Here is a 12,217-nt window from a genome sequence, read left to right on the forward strand (position 1 = left end):
GTATGTTTCTTATGAAAAAAACTCACATGTAAAGTTGCCACTAAATGGACCTTAATCAGCACATGTATATGTTTCTTATGAAAAAAATTCACATGTAAAGTTGCCACTAAAAGGACCTTAATCAGCCCATGTATGTCTCTGATGAAAAAATCTCACAAGTAAACTTGTTGCCACTGAAAGACCGAAATCAGCCCATATGTCTCTGATGACCAAAATCAGGTCATTTTGTCTCTGATGAAAAAAGGTCATAAGTAAACGTACCACTGAAAGACCGAAATCAGGTCATTTTGTTTCTGATTCTCACAAGTAAACTTACCACTGAAAGACCAAAATCAGGTCATTATGTCTCTAATGAAAAAATCTCACAAGTAATCATACCACTGAAAGACCGAAATCAGGTCATTATGTCTCTAATGAAAAAATTTGTGAGGTTTATACGGAATTTTAAGTACTTTCTCTTGGAGTATTTTATTACTTGTGAAGATGGAGTTAAGATGGTGGAAGGAAAATCATATTACAATCAACCAAACTTTTGTTTTATATGGATTGCATGTTTGCACAATTCCTTGTCAATCATTATTGATTAAGTAAATCCGTCATAGTCATTGTGAATGTCATTTCTTTATATGACTTGAGCTAAACTAAAGCATAATAGGTGACAAGGCTGAGCTGATCTTCACATAATTATACTTGTATATCAAGTCATCAGCCGAATACCTTGACTAGACATGGCGCTGTGTTGAAGACTGTTCTTTGACCTGAAATGGGTTATTGGATTGAGCGTGTCTCATTGGCACTCGTATCACATCTTCTCATATCTAAACCTTGGTTACCCAGTCACATGAATCTTTGTTAAAGAAGCATAATGAGTAACAGGGGTTTTCCAACAAGATGTCTACTTCAAAAGCATTGATCATCAAAAAAAGGGGGGTTAACTTAATATATCTCTGCATGAGAACCACTTGACATGATGATTACAATAAAATATAATTGTCTCCTCTACCAGAGAATAACAGCAAATAGACAATATTGTACCACTGAAAGACCTAAATCAACCCATGTATGTCTCAGATGAAAAAAACTCACAAGTAATCTTACCACTGAGTTATTTCAATCAGCACATGTATGTCTCTCATGAAAATAACTTACCACTGAAAGATCCCAATCAGCCCATGTATGTTTCTTATGAAAAAAACTCACATGTAAAGTTGCCACTAAATGGACCTTAATCAGCACATGTATATGTTTCTTATGAAAAAAATTCACATGTAAAGTTGCCACTAAAAGGACCTTAATCAGCCCATGTATGTCTCTGATGAAAAAATCTCACAAGTAAACTTGTTGCCACTGAAAGACCGAAATCAGCCCATATGTCTCTGATGACCAAAATCAGGTCATTTTGTCTCTGATGAAAAAAGGTCATAAGTAAACGTACCACTGAAAGACCGAAATCAGGTCATTTTGTTTCTGATTCTCACAAGTAAACTTACCACTGAAAGACCAAAATCAGGTCATTATGTCTCTAATGAAAAAATCTCACAAGTAATCATACCACTGAAAGACCGAAATCAGGTCATTATGTCTCTAATGAAAAAATTTGTGAGGTTTATACGGAATTTTAAGTACTTTCTCTTGGAGTATTTTATTACTTGTGAAGATGGAGTTAAGATGGTGGAAGGAAAATCATATTACAATCAACCAAACTTTTGTTTTATATGGATTGCATGTTTGCACAATTCCTTGTCAATCATTATTGATTAAGTAAATCCGTCATAGTCATTGTGAATGTCATTTCTTTATATGACTTGAGCTAAACTAAAGCATAATAGGTGACAAGGCTGAGCTGATCTTCACATAATTATACTTGTATATCAAGTCATCAGCCGAATACCTTGACTAGACATGGCGCTGTGTTGAAGACTGTTCTTTGACCTGAAATGGGTTATTGGATTGAGCGTGTCTCATTGGCACTCGTATCACATCTTCTCATATCTAAACCTTGGTTACCCAGTCACATGAATCTTTGTTAAAGAAGCATAATGAGTAACAGGGGTTTTCAAACAAGATGTCTACTTCAAAAGCATTGATCATCAAAAAAAGGGGGGTTAACTTAATATATCTCTGCATGAGAACCACTTGACATGATGATTACAATAAAATATAATTGTCTCCTCTACCAGGGAATAACAGCAAATAGACAATATTGTACCACTGAAAGACCTAAATCAACCCATGTATGTCTCAGATGAAAAAAACTCACAAGTAATCTTACCACTGAGTTATTTCAATCAGCACATGTATGTCTCTCATGAAAATAACTTACCACTGAAAGATCCCAATCAGCCCATGTATGTTTCTTATGAAAAAAACTCACATGTAAAGTTGCCACTAAATGGACCTTAATCAGCACATGTATATGTTTCTTATGAAAAAAATTCACATGTAAAGTTGCCACTAAAAGGACCTTAATCAGCCCATGTATGTCTCTGATGAAAAAATCTCACAAGTAAACTTGTTGCCACTGAAAGACCGAAATCAGCCCATATGTCTCTGATGACCAAAATCAGGTCATTTTGTCTCTGATGAAAAAAGGTCATAAGTAAACGTACCACTGAAAGACCGAAATCAGGTCATTTTGTTTCTGATTCTCACAAGTAAACTTACCACTGAAAGACCAAAATCAGGTCATTATGTCTCTAATGAAAAAATCTCACAAGTAATCATACCACTGAAAGACCGAAATCAGGTCATTATGTCTCTAATGAAAAAATTTGTGAGGTTTATACGGAATTTTAAGTACTTTCTCTTGGAGTATTTTATTACTTGTGAAGATGGAGTTAAGATGGTGGAAGGAAAATCATATTACAATCAACCAAACTTTTGTTTTATATGGATTGCATGTTTGCACAATTCCTTGTCAATCATTATTGATTAAGTAAATCCGTCATAGTCATTGTGAATGTCATTTCTTTATATGACTTGAGCTAAACTAAAGCATAATAGGTGACAAGGCTGAGCTGATCTTCACATAATTATACTTGTATATCAAGTCATCAGCCGAATACCTTGACTAGACATGGCGCTGTGTTGAAGACTGTTCTTTGACCTGAAATGGGTTATTGGATTGAGCGTGTCTCATTGGCACTCGTATCACATCTTCTCATATCTAAACCTTGGTTACCCAGTCACATGAATCTTTGTTAAAGAAGCATAATGAGTAACAGGGGTTTTCCAACAAGATGCCTACTTCAAAAGCATTGATCATCAAAAAAAGGGGGGTTAACTTAATATATCTCTGCATGAGAACCACTTGACATGATGATTACAATAAAATATAATTGTCTCCTCTACCAGAGAATAACAGCAAATAGACAATATTGTACCACTGAAAGACCTAAATCAACCCATGTATGTCTCAGATGAAAAAAACTCACAAGTAATCTTACCACTGAGTTATTTCAATCAGCACATGTATGTCTCTCATGAAAATAACTTACCACTGAAAGATCCCAATCAGCCCATGTATGTTTCTTATGAAAAAAACTCACATGTAAAGTTGCCACTAAATGGACCTTAATCAGCACATGTATATGTTTCTTATGAAAAAAATTCACATGTAAAGTTGCCACTAAAAGGACCTTAATCAGCCCATGTATGTCTCTGATGAAAAAATCTCACAAGTAAACTTGTTGCCACTGAAAGACCGAAATCAGCCCATATGTCTCTGATGACCAAAATCAGGTCATTTTGTCTCTGATGAAAAAAGGTCATAAGTAAACGTACCACTGAAAGACCGAAATCAGGTCATTTTGTTTCTGATTCTCACAAGTAAACTTACCACTGAAAGACCAAAATCAGGTCATTATGTCTCTAATGAAAAAATCTCACAAGTAATCATACCACTGAAAGACCGAAATCAGGTCATTATGTCTCTAATGAAAAAATTTGTGAGGTTTATACGGAATTTTAAGTACTTTCTCTTGGAGTATTTTATTACTTGTGAAGATGGAGTTAAGATGGTGGAAGGAAAATCATATTACAATCAACCAAACTTTTGTTTTATATGGATTGCATGTTTGCACAATTCCTTGTCAATCATTATTGATTAAGTAAATCCGTCATAGTCATTGTGAATGTCATTTCTTTATATGACTTGAGCTAAACTAAAGCATAATAGGTGACAAGGCTGAGCTGATCTTCACATAATTATACTTGTATATCAAGTCATCAGCCGAATACCTTGACTAGACATGGCGCTGTGTTGAAGACTGTTCTTTGACCTGAAATGGGTTATTGGATTGAGCGTGTCTCATTGGCACTCGTATCACATCTTCTCATATCTAAACCTTGGTTACCCAGTCACATGAATCTTTGTTAAAGAAGCATAATGAGTAACAGGGGTTTTCCAACAAGATGTCTACTTCAAAAGCATTGATCATCAAAAAAAGGGGGGTTAACTTAATATATCTCTGCATGAGAACCACTTGACATGATGATTACAATAAAATATAATTGTCTCCTCTACCAGAGAATAACAGCAAATAGACAATATTGTACCACTGAAAGACCTAAATCAACCCATGTATGTCTCAGATGAAAAAAACTCACAAGTAATCTTACCACTGAGTTATTTCAATCAGCACATGTATGTCTCTCATGAAAATAACTTACCACTGAAAGATCCCAATCAGCCCATGTATGTTTCTTATGAAAAAAACTCACATGTAAAGTTGCCACTAAATGGACCTTAATCAGCACATGTATATGTTTCTTATGAAAAAAATTCACATGTAAAGTTGCCACTAAAAGGACCTTAATCAGCCCATGTATGTCTCTGATGAAAAAATCTCACAAGTAAACTTGTTGCCACTGAAAGACCGAAATCAGCCCATATGTCTCTGATGACCAAAATCAGGTCATTTTGTCTCTGATGAAAAAAGGTCATAAGTAAACGTACCACTGAAAGACCGAAATCAGGTCATTTTGTTTCTGATTCTCACAAGTAAACTTACCACTGAAAGACCAAAATCAGGTCATTATGTCTCTAATGAAAAAATCTCACAAGTAATCATACCACTGAAAGACCGAAATCAGGTCATTATGTCTCTAATGAAAAAATTTGTGAGGTTTATACGGAATTTTAAGTACTTTCTCTTGGAGTATTTTATTACTTGTGAAGATGGAGTTAAGATGGTGGAAGGAAAATCATATTACAATCAACCAAACTTTTGTTTTATATGGATTGCATGTTTGCACAATTCCTTGTCAATCATTATTGATTAAGTAAATCCGTCATAGTCATTGTGAATGTCATTTCTTTATATGACTTGAGCTAAACTAAAGCATAATAGGTGACAAGGCTGAGCTGATCTTCACATAATTATACTTGTATATCAAGTCATCAGCCGAATACCTTGACTAGACATGGCGCTGTGTTGAAGACTGTTCTTTGACCTGAAATGGGTTATTGGATTGAGCGTGTCTCATTGGCACTCGTATCACATCTTCTCATATCTAAACCTTGGTTACCCAGTCACATGAATCTTTGTTAAAGAAGCATAATGAGTAACAGGGGTTTTCCAACAAGATGTCTACTTCAAAAGCATTGATCATCAAAAAAAGGGGGGTTAACTTAATATATCTCTGCATGAGAACCACTTGACATGATGATTACAATAAAATATAATTGTCTCCTCTACCAGAGAATAACAGCAAATAGACAATATTGTACCACTGAAAGACCTAAATCAACCCATGTATGTCTCAGATGAAAAAAACTCACAAGTAATCTTACCACTGAGTTATTTCAATCAGCACATGTATGTCTCTCATGAAAATAACTTACCACTGAAAGATCCCAATCAGCCCATGTATGTTTCTTATGAAAAAAACTCACATGTAAAGTTGCCACTAAATGGACCTTAATCAGCACATGTATATGTTTCTTATGAAAAAAATTCACATGTAAAGTTGCCACTAAAAGGACCTTAATCAGCCCATGTATGTCTCTGATGAAAAAATCTCACAAGTAAACTTGTTGCCACTGAAAGACCGAAATCAGCCCATATGTCTCTGATGACCAAAATCAGGTCATTTTGTCTCTGATGAAAAAAGGTCATAAGTAAACGTACCACTGAAAGACCGAAATCAGGTCATTTTGTTTCTGATTCTCACAAGTAAACTTACCACTGAAAGACCAAAATCAGGTCATTATGTCTCTAATGAAAAAATCTCACAAGTAATCATACCACTGAAAGACCGAAATCAGGTCATTATGTCTCTAATGAAAAAATTTGTGAGGTTTATACGGAATTTTAAGTACTTTCTCTTGGAGTATTTTATTACTTGTGAAGATGGAGTTAAGATGGTGGAAGGAAAATCATATTACAATCAACCAAACTTTTGTTTTATATGGATTGCATGTTTGCACAATTCCTTGTCAATCATTATTGATTAAGTAAATCCGTCATAGTCATTGTGAATGTCATTTCTTTATATGACTTGAGCTAAACTAAAGCATAATAGGTGACAAGGCTGAGCTGATCTTCACATAATTATACTTGTATATCAAGTCATCAGCCGAATACCTTGACTAGACATGGCGCTGTGTTGAAGACTGTTCTTTGACCTGAAATGGGTTATTGGATTGAGCGTGTCTCATTGGCACTCGTATCACATCTTCTCATATCTAAACCTTGGTTACCCAGTCACATGAATCTTTGTTAAAGAAGCATAATGAGTAACAGGGGTTTTCCAACAAGATGTCTACTTCAAAAGCATTGATCATCAAAAAAAGGGGGGTTAACTTAATATATCTCTGCATGAGAACCACTTGACATGATGATTACAATAAAATATAATTGTCTCCTCTACCAGAGAATAACAGCAAATAGACAATATTGTACCACTGAAAGACCTAAATCAACCCATGTATGTCTCAGATGAAAAAAACTCACAAGTAATCTTACCACTGAGTTATTTCAATCAGCACATGTATGTCTCTCATGAAAATAACTTACCACTGAAAGATCCCAATCAGCCCATGTATGTTTCTTATGAAAAAAACTCACATGTAAAGTTGCCACTAAATGGACCTTAATCAGCACATGTATATGTTTCTTATGAAAAAAATTCACATGTAAAGTTGCCACTAAAAGGACCTTAATCAGCCCATGTATGTCTCTGATGAAAAAATCTCACAAGTAAACTTGTTGCCACTGAAAGACCGAAATCAGCCCATATGTCTCTGATGACCAAAATCAGGTCATTTTGTCTCTGATGAAAAAAGGTCATAAGTAAACGTACCACTGAAAGACCGAAATCAGGTCATTTTGTTTCTGATTCTCACAAGTAAACTTACCACTGAAAGACCAAAATCAGGTCATTATGTCTCTAATGAAAAAATCTCACAAGTAATCATACCACTGAAAGACCGAAATCAGGTCATTATGTCTCTAATGAAAAAATTTGTGAGGTTTATACGGAATTTTAAGTACTTTCTCTTGGAGTATTTTATTACTTGTGAAGATGGAGTTAAGATGGTGGAAGGAAAATCATATTACAATCAACCAAACTTTTGTTTTATATGGATTGCATGTTTGCACAATTCCTTGTCAATCATTATTGATTAAGTAAATCCGTCATAGTCATTGTGAATGTCATTTCTTTATATGACTTGAGCTAAACTAAAGCATAATAGGTGACAAGGCTGAGCTGATCTTCACATAATTATACTTGTATATCAAGTCATCAGCCGAATACCTTGACTAGACATGGCGCTGTGTTGAAGACTGTTCTTTGACCTGAAATGGGTTATTGGATTGAGCGTGTCTCATTGGCACTCGTATCACATCTTCTCATATCTAAACCTTGGTTACCCAGTCACATGAATCTTTGTTAAAGAAGCATAATGAGTAACAGGGGTTTTCAAACAAGATGTCTACTTCAAAAGCATTGATCATCAAAAAAAGGGGGGTTAACTTAATATATCTCTGCATGAGAACCACTTGACATGATGATTACAATAAAATATAATTGTCTCCTCTACCAGGGAATAACAGCAAATAGACAATATTGTACCACTGAAAGACCTAAATCAACCCATGTATGTCTCAGATGAAAAAAACTCACAAGTAATCTTACCACTGAGTTATTTCAATCAGCACATGTATGTCTCTCATGAAAATAACTTACCACTGAAAGATCCCAATCAGCCCATGTATGTTTCTTATGAAAAAAACTCACATGTAAAGTTGCCACTAAATGGACCTTAATCAGCACATGTATATGTTTCTTATGAAAAAAATTCACATGTAAAGTTGCCACTAAAAGGACCTTAATCAGCCCATGTATGTCTCTGATGAAAAAATCTCACAAGTAAACTTGTTGCCACTGAAAGACCGAAATCAGCCCATATGTCTCTGATGACCAAAATCAGGTCATTTTGTCTCTGATGAAAAAAGGTCATAAGTAAACGTACCACTGAAAGACCGAAATCAGGTCATTTTGTTTCTGATTCTCACAAGTAAACTTACCACTGAAAGACCAAAATCAGGTCATTATGTCTCTAATGAAAAAATCTCACAAGTAATCATACCACTGAAAGACCGAAATCAGGTCATTATGTCTCTAATGAAAAAATTTGTGAGGTTTATACGGAATTTTAAGTACTTTCTCTTGGAGTATTTTATTACTTGTGAAGATGGAGTTAAGATGGTGGAAGGAAAATCATATTACAATCAACCAAACTTTTGTTTTATATGGATTGCATGTTTGCACAATTCCTTGTCAATCATTATTGATTAAGTAAATCCGTCATAGTCATTGTGAATGTCATTTCTTTATATGACTTGAGCTAAACTAAAGCATAATAGGTGACAAGGCTGAGCTGATCTTCACATAATTATACTTGTATATCAAGTCATCAGCCGAATACCTTGACTAGACATGGCGCTGTGTTGAAGACTGTTCTTTGACCTGAAATGGGTTATTGGATTGAGCGTGTCTCATTGGCACTCGTATCACATCTTCTCATATCTAAACCTTGGTTACCCAGTCACATGAATCTTTGTTAAAGAAGCATAATGAGTAACAGGGGTTTTCCAACAAGATGCCTACTTCAAAAGCATTGATCATCAGAAAAAGGGGGGTTAACTTAATATATCTCTGCATGAGAACCACTTGACATGATGATTACAATAAAATATAATTGTCTCCTCTACCAGAGAATAACAGCAAATAGACAATATTGTACCACTGAAAGACCTAAATCAACCCATGTATGTCTCAGATGAAAAAAACTCACAAGTAATCTTACCACTGAGTTATTTCAATCAGCACATGTATGTCTCTCATGAAAATAACTTACCACTGAAAGATCCCAATCAGCCCATGTATGTTTCTTATGAAAAAAACTCACATGTAAAGTTGCCACTAAATGGACCTTAATCAGCACATGTATATGTTTCTTATGAAAAAAATTCACATGTAAAGTTGCCACTAAAAGGACCTTAATCAGCCCATGTATGTCTCTGATGAAAAAATCTCACAAGTAAACTTGTTGCCACTGAAAGACCGAAATCAGCCCATATGTCTCTGATGACCAAAATCAGGTCATTTTGTCTCTGATGAAAAAAGGTCATAAGTAAACGTACCACTGAAAGACCGAAATCAGGTCATTTTGTTTCTGATTCTCACAAGTAAACTTACCACTGAAAGACCAAAATCAGGTCATTATGTCTCTAATGAAAAAATCTCACAAGTAATCATACCACTGAAAGACCGAAATCAGGTCATTATGTCTCTAATGAAAAAATTTGTGAGGTTTATACGGAATTTTAAGTACTTTCTCTTGGAGTATTTTATTACTTGTGAAGATGGAGTTAAGATGGTGGAAGGAAAATCATATTACAATCAACCAAACTTTTGTTTTATATGGATTGCATGTTTGCACAATTCCTTGTCAATCATTATTGATTAAGTAAATCCGTCATAGTCATTGTGAATGTCATTTCTTTATATGACTTGAGCTAAACTAAAGCATAATAGGTGACAAGGCTGAGCTGATCTTCACATAATTATACTTGTATATCAAGTCATCAGCCGAATACCTTGACTAGACATGGCGCTGTGTTGAAGACTGTTCTTTGACCTGAAATGGGTTATTGGATTGAGCGTGTCTCATTGGCACTCGTATCACATCTTCTCATATCTAAACCTTGGTTACCCAGTCACATGAATCTTTGTTAAAGAAGCATAATGAGTAACAGGGGTTTTCCAACAAGATGTCTACTTCAAAAGCATTGATCATCAAAAAAAGGGGGGTTAACTTAATATATCTCTGCATGAGAACCACTTGACATGATGATTACAATAAAATATAATTGTCTCCTCTACCAGGGAATAACAGCAAATAGACAATATTGTACCACTGAAAGACCTAAATCAACCCATGTATGTCTCAGATGAAAAAAACTCACAAGTAATCTTACCACTGAGTTATTTCAATCAGCACATGTATGTCTCTCATGAAAATAACTTACCACTGAAAGATCCCAATCAGCCCATGTATGTTTCTTATGAAAAAAACTCACATGTAAAGTTGCCACTAAATGGACCTTAATCAGCACATGTATATGTTTCTTATGAAAAAAATTCACATGTAAAGTTGCCACTAAAAGGACCTTAATCAGCCCATGTATGTCTCTGATGAAAAAATCTCACAAGTAAACTTGTTGCCACTGAAAGACCGAAATCAGCCCATATGTCTCTGATGACCAAAATCAGGTCATTTTGTCTCTGATGAAAAAAGGTCATAAGTAAACGTACCACTGAAAGACCGAAATCAGGTCATTTTGTTTCTGATTCTCACAAGTAAACTTACCACTGAAAGACCAAAATCAGGTCATTATGTCTCTAATGAAAAAATCTCACAAGTAATCATACCACTGAAAGACCGAAATCAGGTCATTATGTCTCTAATGAAAAAATCTCCCAAGTAAGCTTACCACTGAAAGACCAAAATCAGGTCATATATGTCTCTGATGAAAAAATCTCTCAAGTAATCTTACCACTGAAAGACCGAAATCAGCTCATGTATGTCTCTGATGAAAAAATCTCACAAGCGAACTTCATTATGTATTTCACAATTTATTTGACTCTTTATTATTTACATATTTACAATAATAACATATTCAAACAATAATTTTAAAATTCAAAAATAAAGAATAACAATGATATATATATGATATATACTTTATAAATAAGTAAAATATGTAAGTTTAAAAATGCACTATTCAAACAGGGGAATTAACTCTTCAAAGAAGACTTAATATTAAAATCTAGAGTTAAAATCACTTCATTCAAAGTTCATTAATTAAGAATCTAAATGATGTGATCATGAAGCATATATGTCCATTTTATCATCATACATGTAAGTGGCATATGTGCACGAAAGAATGCATGATGATTTGTCAAGTTAATAGTGCCATAAAAGCATTTTACTGTGGATTTATTTATTTTTCGTGGGTACCAATTTTCACGGATTAAGGAAAACTTGCATGTTTGTGGATTAATTAATATTATGGTTTAAATTTGCAGAAATCAGCATACAAGCAGAAATTTATTATTTAGCCTATAGACAAATTGTTATTCATTGAAAATTTAATTTTGTGGGAGGACATACTAAATAGTTATTCTTTTCATCGCATGATTGATTGATTGTTGGTTGCATAATGTCCAGTGGCAAATATTTCATGCATGTTCAGGACGATTTTGCATTGCAATACATTTTTTTATTTTTAAGATATTTAAAACAAAAACCTGTTCATTACTGTTCATACATTTACAAAAATAAGGTCTCTATATAAGGGATGTTTTCCTGTCACCAGTGACATTTGATTATTGAGGGATACTATTAATGAACTATGATTCTATTACAATGGAGAGATTTACAATGAACACATTTAAAATATGAAAATTATATGTATAGAAACATTTACACACACTTAAATAAACCGGTTTCAATAAAAGATGAAAGACTAAATAATCGTACTACACACAACAAAATACATAAAATGTCCTCAAAACATTTAGTTGTGGTCTTCAATAAAATAAGATATTATAACACTGCTACCGTATATAAATAATATAAATCTGTATGTAGGGGAAAATTATTCAACTCTTGTGGTTTTTCTGTTGTTGTTTTTTTAAATCTCAT

Source organism: Mytilus edulis, chromosome 12 (genome assembly GCF_963676685.1).
Source record: "Mytilus edulis chromosome 12, xbMytEdul2.2, whole genome shotgun sequence".
NCBI classification, from domain to species: domain Eukaryota; kingdom Metazoa; phylum Mollusca; class Bivalvia; order Mytilida; family Mytilidae; genus Mytilus; species Mytilus edulis.